Raw genomic sequence first — 13569 nt, 5'->3', positions numbered from 1 at the left:
GCCTGCCCGCGCCGCCCGCCGGCACCTGCTCGCTGTGCCCGGCCTCACCGGCGCCGGAGGAGAGCTGGCGCCTGCCGGTCCCACCCCCCAGTTATTATTAATTCACCTTCACGGGGCTTGTTCTGGATGTTCGGGAGCTTTCCTCCCTGACCGCGGCCCTTCTTCAGTAGCGGAGAAAAAAAAACAACAAAAAACCCACAACCAAAAAACCTACCCCAAGAAATGCTGTGAGAGCCGGGGTAAAGCTGTGGGTTGCTACCAGCGATGTCAAACGCTGCTTTCCTGGCCCTCTGCCTCACTCCCCCACCCAGAAATGTCCCTGGGGCTCCCTGCCAGGGAGGCATGGCAGCAGCAAGGCCTATGGTGGTCCCCACAGCGGGCACGTTCCTCAGGGTAGTCGCTGCCACCACAACATCCAGAGAGTTTTCCAGAAGTCTTACAGCCCTCGCCACCATGCCAAGGTACTCAGTTAATAGGGGGTTGTAACCACAGTGTATCAGGTGCAATTGATGAACGTTTGCATGGGTCACCGTGAAGAACCAGGGTGCTCTGCTCCCCTTGTGGCTGCGCTTCCTGCCCTGGCAGCTCGCTTTGCTTCCCCCTGAATCACAACAGACTTCTGTTTCCTATCATTGTTTGTCCTTTGGCTGCCGCGGAGCAGTGGCTTGCGGTATTTATTTGTGGGGAGAGAACATTTAGAAGTTTCCCGAGATGGGCACGGGACTGCATTGTTTTATGTGCAGTACGAGAGCAGAATGAGCGGCCTGTGCTCCACTATGTGGGTATAACGCAGCACATGTGCTCAGTTTGGAATAGAGGAGGGAGAGAATGGGAAGGATTAATAATTTGCAGTGTTCTCACCTTTTGGAGAAGGTGTGTATGTTGGTGGCTACTTTATGTCCTTCTAGGTAAAACCCTTTCATACTACGTTATCCCCCTTAAGGACAGTGGTTCTGCTCTTTGGTGAGTTTGGTGACACTCCCTAGGCTTTTTTTTTTTTTTTTTTAAATGGATGCTATAAAATACCTTACTTGTCTCTGAATAAAAAGGAAAATGTGTCTCTTAGATCTGGAGATCAGTGTGGGAAAGCATAAGGGCCTTCATGCTGGCCTTTATTTCTGTGTTTTATAAACGACTGTGCTTGCATAACCAAGTTCTCTGAAAACTGGTTGTGTTGTTTGCTAACCCCAGATCGGTATTGAGTGATTCCAGATACCTTCCTTTTCAGTCTGCTTGATGGCATGGTTTATGTTTTTTGGGTTGTGGAATACTAGGGGGTACTAGATTGGAAGGAGTATTGTATGGATTTCGCATCTGTGAATATACAGCCAAGTCAAGGCAGAGTAACAGTGCCAAGCTCAGCTGTGCTAATTCACTGATCAACAGAGGTGATCAGTAACTAGACCTGAAGAGCCACCACTAGCACTTTGATTCAGATGTGGAGAAATGTAGATATTTCAATCTATTTATGTTGAGTGATCTGCTTGAGTTCTTAATCAGGATTCGGGCATCTTTGGTGGTTCTCTGTCATGTTCAAAAACACTTCCCAACACTAAATTCATCCAGTGATGATATTTTTGATGATTTGAAACACCCAAAAAAACAAAGCAAGATGTAAGGGATTGTGCACATCTAGAAGCATCAAGACATGTGGCAACACTTTTTATGCCATCTTTTATCCAAGTATTTCAGAATGATTTACAAGCATTAATTAATGTATTACAACACTCCTACTTAATCTGTAGTTTTTAATATTCTTCAATAGCAGAATATTTAAACGTGACCTGTTCTGCAGGTTGTATTTTCACTTGGCTCAGCTTCTTCAAAATGCTCATCATGTTGCCACATGAGTAGGAAATTATAGCTAAAAATATTGCTATTGTACGTGTATGTGTGAAAATATATATATATATATATATATATATATATATATACTTCCCATTGTAGGCATTTGGCTCTATTTATTTATTTATTTATTTATTTATTTTTACTGACAGAATGTAAGTTATGGTCCATGTTCGTATTTTACCAATGATTTTTAATAAAAATAGAATACATCTACGGAACAGCATTTGCATGAATGTCATAGTAAGGAGGTGTCTCTTACTCAAGTAACTTATTATGCTTAAGGATGGTTGGTTTTTTGCTTGCAGGATTCCTTTAGCAGAGCAAAGCCTTCTGGCCATCCAGAAAATATGAGAAAAATAGTAATAGTATAGGGTTAGTCTTGTCAATCACATGTTTATGGAGACCACGAGAATCACGAAGGAAGCCATGTCTTTCCTTCTTTTGCTTCTCAGTTTTGAGGCAGCATGGGAACATGGCAAGTGGTATATGACTTAGGATGACTAGTGGTAACCAGGATCAGGCACCCTGCTCACAGTTTCATGCCTTTCCAGAAGCATCAGCCTGTTTTCAACCCCACTGGTGCTGCACATAAGCCTTGCATCCTTTGCAGACCCACCTAGTGTAGCATATGAAAAGAAACAAGCAAGGAGAGGTACAAATATGCTCATTTTTGGTATGCAAACAATAAACCCCAGTTTTGTTTCGTGGATGCAGCACCATAATATTGTTTCAGTTATGTCATTATAGGCACAATAGCAATAGAGCTATCTATGTCTGCATTAGGGATTTGCTCTCATTTAATTACATTTTTTTTTTAAAAAAAAATCAGGTAGTTTGGTGCAAATATTGTACAGATCTTAGCAGAAATTGCCTACCATTTTTGTGAGGTACTTGATGCAAAATGCTTTAAGGGCTTTGGGCTTTCTCTAGGCTGTTGCCTTTATTGCTAGTAAAATGATGAGTTTCATCCCAAGCAGACATATTAAATGTCAATACAGTTGCTGTCTCCTCTTTCTTTTTAAGTGTCTTTTTGCATGCCTTTCTGATGTGAATTTTGGGGGTGTTTCCTTTTTCTACCTTTTGGCTTTTCATTTCTATTTTCCTTTCGCCTTAAACTGCAGATCTTTTCTCCCTCTTCTAAGATCAATCTGTCTATGCATTTTTAATGAATCATTTACTGTGACATATGAGCACTGAAGATACAGTGTCAGGGACTTAAGCATCTGTGGAGAGCTTCTGTGCAGGAGTAGCAGCAGCAAGATGAAATGGATGTGATCTTAGTTTCATTCTTTTGTTCATGTGGGATGGTACTTTGCCTAGAGGCAGCACAAATATAACTTTCCTTCTAGGGAATAATGAGAAGAATTAAAACCTAGCAATGTCTTCTTTTTCTCTTCAGAGCGCTGCTAGGAATAGAGGATTTCAACTGTGCCTTTGCTATTTCCACACTTGCCACTGAATCGATATTGTTTACGCAGAAACAGCATTATAGGTAAGAAGCTATTGTGCAAGGCTCATTCATAGGAGCTATACAAGCGTTTTAAAAACAGAGAGTGGGAAACATGGGGTTTATAATATCAGGAGTAGCATCAACAGATATAACCCTTGTCATTATCTCATTAATCTTCCCTCGTGATCTAAGTAACTTTCCCTTTGAAATTCTGAAGGAAGAAAAGACCATGTTCAGACACTGTCCTTACATAACCAAACCAAAAAATGACCAAACCAGCAAGAAATTAATCCTCCTCGGGGATCTCCTCCTTACCAGCCTGCTTAACTTTCCATGCTGTAGGAAAAAGTACAGATACAGGAGGACAGCCTAATTTTTTAACAAAAAGAGATAAATAACTACTTGAAAGTTAATTTTGATTTCATATGAATATGCATAACTTATGTGAAGCTTATAATATTTTAAAAGAGTTTTAATACAAGTTTTCAAGTTTAGTGCAGTGGACAGATAATTAAATTGCTACAAATTATTTATTACTTTGCATTTTTTGCTCTCTTCCAAAACTACTGAGGTACTTTACAGTTGTATGGATAACACAGCTTTAAAGCATGAAAAAATGTAGAATAAAAAACCTTTTAAATGTTAATGAACTGAAATGAAAATCTTGCCTCTGGTATGGTTTTGGATTGGGTCAGTATACACATCCATCAAAATTTTCTCCTTTTACACTTGTAATCAAGGTTATAAACATTACATTCAGTTGTTGAATGCAGCTGATACCCAGAAAGTAAAATATAAGCTGAAATCATAGCCCTGTTTTGGATTCAGGTATTTTGGTCTTTGGCTAAGTGGGCTCAATTTATTCACGTGAGCTGTACTAATAACTACAAATAAATAGGATTTGGCCTGTATTGTGTTATGTAAAGTTATTTCTATAGTGAGTTTGTGTGTGGGACAAATTCCTTTTTAACGGAATCAGATGGAGCCTGGAGACCCACACTAAGAGATGAATGTTGCCCTGCTTCAAGTTTAAAAACACATAGATACAAGATTTTACAGAAATTAGTGCTTAAATGCAATCTCCATTGAGTCATTTTCGTTAAAGGCTACATATATATACCAATGATTATTTTTGATCTGCTATCCAGACTTCTGTTTTCTTAAAATACGTGTGCAGAGATTCAGAAATATCTAACCTATTTTCTTGGAGGACAGAGTGATGTTTCTTTCGAGGATTTGCACGGTCTTGTCAGAAAAGATCATCCGGCTGGAGCTTCCTGTTGCTTTCACACACTACGTTGTCTCTTAGAGGCAGTCTGTTGTGTCACAGTTTTTTATTCCTGTGGCATTTATCGTATAGGATTTCATACATATTTCATAGTAAAATTAAATTTTCTAGATATTGAACTACAGTCCTCATTTATAATATACAATCCTTCTTTTGAGGTGCCATGTAGAATCCCAGATGAATTCTTAAAACCATACTCTGTATTATGAAAACAAGGTTCTTCAGGTCTGTGTAGAGATTTTCCTTCTTGGAATATCTACGACAATTTATATACCCCTTTAGAAACAAACTCCGTGTTCATCACAGAAAGCAAAAGTGCTACAACATTGTAATGTTTTCACCATTGTTTTTGATGAATTCTTAAAATGTGTGACAAGTGTTTTCTTTCACTACAGTGTCCTGATAATACTTGATTTTAAAGAATATATCGTTCACACTTAATTAGAAAATCTTTATACGTGTGTATATTTGTTGATAAAGAATTACATATTTCAGACTGACAATTTGTAATTAAATAGTCATAAGAAATAGGAGGACAAAGTGGGGAGAGATTGTCAGATATTTAGAGTTATTTTGTTAATATGACTTTTGGTTCTTTTGAAACAAGGAAAATACTTGAATAGATGTAATTACTTATGATGTCATTCAAAATATACTAGAAGCTTTCTGTAATGACTGAAGGGTGGGATCAGGAGAGTTGGCTAGTTTTCCAAGCTTTGATGTGCAGTTTAACTTCAGAGTTTAATCACAAATTGTGTATATGTATATTATTTTTATTGAATGGTGTTAGAGGAGCACAAGAAGGTCAAATACACTGTCACAAGTAATGCGTATATTTTTCACAAGCCAAAGATGTTTTATCAAAAGTGTACCCAAAGTCTTCATCTATTTCTTAGTAGCAGAAACAATTTATGCGAGCTTGATGAAAAGCACAGTTCAAGTGTCAGGTATACAACCTAGGTTCTAGAGAAAATTAGGTCTGTTCTGCTCATTGAATCAAAATGAAACACATAGAAAAGTACCCCCAGGGGTGGGGGTGGAGAACTTAAAGAGAGTGGGCTAGTTATCAGAGCTGTGATGTGCAGTCTGGATTCAAGGTTTAGCAACAAATTGCATATATTCATAGTATTTAAAAAAAAAAACTGACAACAGAGCTTGTCCTTTGACTCTTTGTTTCAGCCCTGATTCTTAAAATGTTGAGTTCTTTTGTAGCAGTAAAGTTTATAGGATGGTAATAGTCCACCAACTGAAATTAAAAACAAGAAAAATGACAAAGATTGAGCTGCAAACCTTAAGAATGTGGCTTCTGGAAGTCTCTCTTGAAGCAACAAATGAGAAGGTCCCCATACATTAGTCAAGTATTGTCACGGGCCAGGTTTTCAGGAAACAGGGGAAACTTGAGCTCTGTATTTGTGGATTTTAGAGCTTGCTAGCAGAGACAAACAGTGATAGCTACCTGGAGAAACCCTTCGAGAAGTGAATCGAAGGTTGGCAGGTCTAGAGTCAGCTGCCTGGAGCAAGAGGAGTGAGAGGCCTTGGTGAGAATACATGTTTACAGTTGTTTCTGAGTCTGTCTGTCAGAGAGGTCCTGTTGTCCCACTGTAGTAATTTAAAACCTCAGTAAACATAACGTTCCTGGGAATATTATTTGATTCAGTTCGATGTCATAGACAAGATGCATGCTGGGGAAGACGAGTGAGTGCCCGTTTTTGGTTCAACAGATAACTTAATAATAAAGTTCCCAACAGAATTCTTAAAGAAAACTAATGGGAGGTGGACTTTTTGAAGATGGATTGGAGGATACTGGGGCTCAGAACTGGTTTTGCTAAAATGCAAAGAAATAGAGGCTCCAAAATCTAACTAATTAGTTTCAGAAAGAAACGGCAGCTGGGAGTTGAGTATCAAAAAATCTGTGGCTATTTCATTTGAGAATTGATCATCTGAAATTTTATAAAAGAAATATGAAGTTCCATGGTAATGAACGAGCTGCTAATAATTGTGACTAGTTGAAGAATGTAGGATTAACCCTTACAAGTCTATTATGTGGCAGAAGAAGTTGTCCTGCTTCTAGAGGCAGCAGTTATGGGCAAATAAAGCCTTCCTGCAAAGGGAGATGATTGGAACATGATTTAAGACCCCCTTCCTTGAAAGAAACTTCGCCACTGATGCTCCTGCTGTTATTTGAACACTTGACTCCAAGTAGTGAATACTGACTGTTAGATTTCCTGTTGTGAAAGAGGAACAGCTACATCAAATAAATACTCATACAGAGTAAAATTACAAAAGGAAGGGGAGCTTCCAGAGCTTCTGTTGTATTTGCTGGGGTGTTGTATTTTTTTCTAAATGTTTTTTTCTCTCTATATTTTTCTATGTGTGTGTATATATATATTATATAGAGTCTATATTTTTATATATATTATTTTTCTATATATTTCTAAATGATGTGTAGCAGAAAAATCTATTACACCACTGCCTGAGCAATGAGATCTGCCAGCATTAAAGGTGAGAGCTGCTGTTGCCTCTCAGTGCTTCACCTTAAACTGCCTCTTCCTCATGCCCATGACAGTGTCTCACTTCTCTGACCTACCAAGTAAAACACTACTTTTTATTAAAGGCAGTTATGTAGAAATGTAGCAGGAATCTTGAGGAAGTCGGGAGTGGGACTCTGGGACAGTGTTGCCTGATAGATATGAACTGGTCTAAGTTAATGTGTTTTGGTTTCAGCCCATAATCAGTGATTTAGGGATTTCATAATTTCTGCACAGAATTTAAGTAGCATTAAAATAATCCTGCCAACAGCAGCTCAGCCTGCAGATACCCCTTTGTTCCTGTTCACTGTTACAAAAATAATACCTCTCCCCAAGTGCTGTAATTCCTGAAAATCTGTCACATTACAGGTTTCCTTGTAAAGAGTATGGAAGATTCCCAAATTTGACCTATTTCAGATCTAAAGGACAGAGCACGTTTATAGCTTTAGAAGTCTCTCAGGGAACACCTACTAGCTGTCCACTTCTTTTTTATAAAGAAGAGAATCAAACTGTAACATTTCTTTCTGATGATTGTGCCTTTGGCAAGATGGACGGGGTGAGCCAATCCAAGGCGATTTAAAAATCTGTAAATTAAAACCTATAATCTTGCTTCAGCATCCCGTAAAAGTTCCCGGCCTGCTGCTGTTACATATGCTTAACAATCGTCCACCTCACCAGGTAGTTAAATCTTTCTCCAGCTTCTACTGCTGAATAGTTTTGGGGCAGATTCATCTATAAATTATAATAATTACAATTCAACCATTGAACAAATAATATTTTAATGTTTGAGATGACAAAATTTCATTTACTCCCTATAGTAAGAAGTTTGTTCAGTTCAGGCTATTTTAAAATGAATAAAAGCTAACCTTTTTTCCATTTAACTAGTAAGTTTTGTATGTAGCAGTCAACCTTTCTAATATAAAGGCTATTTTTTTGCCTTCAAATCGTTTAGGCAATGGAAACATGCTTCTAAGATTGTTTTTTAGTGATACATAGTGCATGTACCCAGCTTAAGGAACAACAAGTAATTAACTTTCGTAAAACTGCAGAGAGGAAAGTGGTTTTGTTTGGTTTTATGGAGGTAGGGAAGCTGAAGTACACACACATGGATACTAGATTTTATTTTTTTACATACTTGCCCCAGAACATTTGTATATTCCATTGGACCACCACCGTTTTGAAGCTATTGGTCACTTCTGCTTACGAGTGTGTTGGTGGTTTAGTAGCAGTAACACTGAAGTTTGTAAAGGTGTGAAATGAAAGTGGGGCCTTTTTGGCAAAGGATTGATACACAGACAGGGATTGCCTCAGCCAGGAGACCATCATTCCTCTTTTTACCATAAATGCTGACAAACTAATTAATGGCATAGCTAGGAGAGCTGACAGTGTAGTTTAGAGGTCTCTCTTTCTGTGCCATTTCCTAAACAATGTCTTTCTTTTCCAGAGAGGTTTATTGAATTGTTTCACCATTATCATAGTCAGTTTTTTCTCAAAGTTTATGAGAGATTTTCACTTCCAGTAAGGTGTTTCTTGAAGGCCACAAGCACAGTTGTAGAAAACCACAGTTAGTCTGTCAGGATGTACACTGAGAGAAAAGAAACTCTCAGACACTTGACCAGCTATTTGGAAGTTGGAAGGTGGGTGCCAGTGTGTCTAGCGTTTCAAAATCAAGGTGGATTAAGAGCATTAAGGAAGCTTAAGCAGCTCTTGGGAGAGAGATTCCCATGGTCTTGAAGGCTTATTCCACTGGAACAGTTGCTTGGCTGCAATTTGGGTTGAAAGATCAGGTGGTTTTCTCCTGGAATTGTGCATGGTACTGCCTAGTTTTCATTTTTTTTATTAAGCAAACTCAAAGCTTGAATGTTCAGGTTGTGCTGAGTGCTTCACATCTGAGAAGGCTCAGACAACACGTCTTGCCAGGTTTAATGGGCATTGCCATGGAATTTTTCAGGCACTGGCTAAGACAAGTGAAAGGAAAGAGGAAGGGTTTTTTTCTTGTTTGATTCATGTTTTTCTTTTAATGATCTGTTACAACTAATAGTCTCAATCTGTATGTCCCAATGACAAGTTTTATTGTCATTAAAATATCAGGCAATTCACTGAGTCATGTTGGAGGGAAGGACTAAGACGTGGTCGGATATTTCATCTGTTTTAGCTAGCATAGAAGAATTTTATAGAACCATCTTGTCTCTTGTAGCAGTGATGGGAGAAACCAAATTAGAATGTAAGAACAGACGCTCTCCCTCACATTTTCCAACTAAATAATATGGAAGCATTCAGTTAATCATAGTTTCGGAAGCAGGTTTAATGAAGTTAATATAACTGAACTGCAGTAACTTTGTGAAACTGTGGAGCATGTTTCAACTGATATATAGGATATATAGGATATAGGATATAGTATGCTGTCAGTTGATCATTTGCCATGCTTTTTCATAATTCTAGAACGGAAATTATCCAGGGATATTTAGGAGTTGTATAAATAACTTGTGGATCTTCTTAGGATCATCAACATTACACTGCATCTTCTAAAGCCTGATGTCAGTTGAAGAAAAACTCTTCTCATATGTAAGATTTGCTTTCTAGAGTAGCGACTGAACTTCGACTTGTCAAGTATTTAGCAAACAAACTACAAAATATTTGAAGAACCTTTCTGAACTATTATTTTTAAATAATAACATGCTGTTGTCTTTAAGTCCTATTAGCTGATTCCCATCTGAGAAAAACTTAGTGGGATATGCACCATATAAAATGAATGTTAGCAGGTGATTATTCTTCTATATTATTGCTTTGCTTAAATTCTGCTTAAGATTTCTATCAGGTAAAGATGTGCTTTTTTGGTGAAGGTTTTGTTGATTTTTTTTTTTATTTTTTTATTTAACAAGAATGTAATTCCAACCTTTTAATCAAAAGTTTCTTAAAAATACATAGATAAAATGAAACTATTATGTAAAAAATGGGACAAATCAGTCAGCTTGAAATAATTTTTCATGAAAGTTCTAGTAGAGAGCTACTAGTACTTGCAATAACTAATACTTCTGGTAGAATTGCTGTGTCAATACACCAACGAAGATGAACCCTTCAAACAGACTGTAGAATATGCTGATGTGATGCAGTAAGCTTGTGATTCGGCATAAAGCCGATACTTATGGATATGCACTTTTTGTGAAATCATACAATAAGAGCATCCAGGTTGTCCAACTTTTTGTAAAATCATACAATAAGAGCATCCAGGTAGATGGTGGCTAGCATTTATGTTACAATGATGTAGTCATGGGAAAACTGGAGTGTCATTTCCATTTTGGTTCTTCTGGTACGTCTGCTGTTACTTCCAGTTGATTCTCTGTTACCTTTGGAGCATTATTGGATATTTTAAGCAGAGACTGAAAGGCTTAAAAGTGGCCTTATTATAAAGAAGGAAAGTTGCAGACTGATGACAGGTTCGAAGAGGGTCAAAGGACAGCAGGACAGGTGACGGTTAGAGAGGTGGGAAGAATGCACTAAGTGTGTCATCAGCTTTCTCACAGAAGCTGCATTGTGCAAGGTCTGGAAAGGACTTTTCTCCTGTTATCATCAAGCACACTGTGAGGTGAGTGACTTGGGAATCAGATCTGGAACGCAGTTACCTCCAAATTTACGTTTTTTTTCAAGCCGCTACAGCAATTTCTAAGCTCTCCTCTGTCAGGCCCCTCTGCAAAGCACATGGCAAGGCCATTTATATGCTTTAACTATTCCTGTGTTCTGGAATGGCATTTGTGGATTATTAGCAGTGATAGACTATAGCGGAGCTTTAGTTACACTCATGCTGTACTTCCACAAACACTTTAAGCCAACATAAGCCAAGAGATGCTGCCCTGCCCTGCACAAATGTGCTTGCAGCTGCACTCTTAATTGATTGGGGAACTGATTTGGGTTAAAACCAGCCCAACGAACAAACCAAAACAAAACATTAGCTTTCAACTACTTTCAGAACTCGCTTCATTCCTAGCCTCACAAATATTTATGCTGGCTTGCAGGTCTTCACCTTCCTGGTTTTAAGACCACAAGAAGTGTGTGAAGAAAACCAAGAGTCACTTTATTGATGCAAGGGCTGGTTTAAAGGGCTTGTGGAACTTCAGTTTAAATTGTGGCTCCTTGCTAAACAGCCAGTCATTCTAAAGGAGGCTTAATGGTCGTCTTTTTACACCCTGACTCCCAAGACACACCTTGGATAGAACCCAGGGTGTGGCCTTGGACTCATTTTGTCTGTATCACCCGCCTGCCTTTAACCATTTTTCTCTAAAGAACTGCAAGTTGTATCTTCTGGGATCCAAACTGTGTCTAAGGAAAACACGTTTCCACACCCACTAAAATATTTCTCTACCCTCTAACAACCTCTCACAACAGATATTTTCTATATTAGGTAGTTACATTTAGAATTTATGCAACAAAACAATTGGAGAAAAATATGGGACTTAGATGAAATGTGCTTGTCAGTATTACAATCTGACAGTTTAAGTATTATAGCTCATTCCTTTTCTCCAAAACTGTGCTAAGATAATTTATGCGTTTCAGAAGTGTTTTATCTTTGGATTACAAAGAATTACAGAGTTTCACTCATCCCAAATTATATACTAGAGGATGCATTCACATCTCATTTATTACATTGTTGGACATCAGAATAAAATTACGGATCATGGTTAGTTGCATCAACTCCTTTCCTTAGTCTTACAGGTCTTACACAGTACTTATGCATACTTCTGTACTAGTTGGAATTTCGGAGACAATTACAGCTAGTTCAATAAAAATTAAATGCCTTTTTTTGAGAGAGAGAGAAATTCTCCTTAATTTAAGTAATCTTGTGGTACAATGCAAATACTAGTTATGTTATTTTTTCCCCCATCTTTCCACTATAAGCCTGCCAAATTTAATGCATTATGAGTTATTCATCTAAGTCCCAATTTGTATTTGCCTGCTTGGCACTTTTATCTAATACATTGCGAGCCTGCGCCACAGCTGCTGCTTCTCTCTGACCTCAGATGCTTGAAGCAGAGGATGGAAAGAGGCTGTGATGTCTGCTGTAGTTGTTAAAGGTGTCCCTTTGCTCAGCAGAGCTCCACTGGAAGGTTTCTTTTCCCAGCTGCATTCTCTCTGGAGGTCCCCTAAGGTGACCTGACCCACGTAGACCTTTCTTAGGAAATGGGCAGCGGTTCCGTTGCAGGCAGAGTGTGGGCATGGGCAGGGAAGAGTTGCACTCCACCGCAGATTACTTTTGTTTGTGGTTTATTTAACAGTTAGCCTAAACACCTGGGCAAAAGTGCATTATTCTGAGTCGCATCGAGTAAAGCACATCACCTCTGCAACTGCAAAGGCACTCTAAAATCATCAATTTCTTCATCTAATACTGAAGAATTAACTCCTACACTCTACAAAGCAAAATTCAGGAACGTAGCTTGCCACGTGGAATTTAGAAGATACACAAAAGATAAAGGACTAATTATAGAGGTCAGCTGCCAATTCTGTTTAAACTGTAGGTTTCCTCCTCTTCTCAAAAGTAACTAGGACACTGCGTTATAAAAATAGTCTTACAAAATTCCATGGTGGAATGGGTCTTAGTAAGCTTGTAACATGTTCCCTAGGTTGTTGCTGTTTGTGTGTCACTCACTGATTTCTTTCTCATTTCACTTTATCTTTGAGCAACCAAACTATTTTTGAAATTTCCTTAAATGCTCTCTCATTGTAATGTAATAGTTGAACAGCAGTTCAACAGACTGAGATAATACTGATTAGTATTCTAATTTTTTATTTCTTAGCCCTGTTCTCTAAGTTTCTCTAGTTTCTCCTCCTTCTTATAGACACTTATAACACTTATATATTATTTTATCTTGAAAAGTATAACTGGGATCTTTAAATAAGAGGAGGGTAAAACCATTGACTGTTCCAGCTAAATAGTTAAATCACAGTTTAAACTGAAACTCCTGAATCCAAGTCAATTTTTAAAAAAATCATCTTAAAATACAGAATAGAGTATTTTACCTTGAAACAGTTGAATTAACATACCTGAAAGGCCAGCAATTTTCAGAAGGGAGGAGTGTGTACCACTGCTGATGGTGTGGGGGACAGAACCTGTTAGTCTGGACCTGCCAGCCAAGATACTGTGAGCATGGAAGAATAGCCTCCTCTCTAATAGTACTCCTTTGATTGGGGGGGGAAATCCTTCTTACAGTTGAGTTATCTAATGGTATTTCATTTGCAAGGTGTGAAAAACTAGAGGAGCAGATTAGTTTTCCAACTACTGAGATGAGGAAAAATTATTGGAAAGACTAAGGATTTACTTCTCCTTGCAACATCGTATATGAGAACTCAAGTTGTGAACACAGAATTCTGCACTGTAAACATGATATGCAATTCAAAACGGGTATAGGAGGTAGAAGGAGCCAGAGATACAAAAACTGTAAGCTAGGAAAGTCGAAGTGAAA

Source organism: Athene cunicularia, assembly GCF_003259725.1.
Source record: "Athene cunicularia isolate RWA chromosome 7 unlocalized genomic scaffold, athCun1 chr7_part1, whole genome shotgun sequence".
Lineage (NCBI taxonomy): Eukaryota > Metazoa > Chordata > Aves > Strigiformes > Strigidae > Athene > Athene cunicularia.
The sequence above is the reverse complement of the archived record's forward strand: the minus strand, read 5'-3'. Positions refer to the sequence as shown.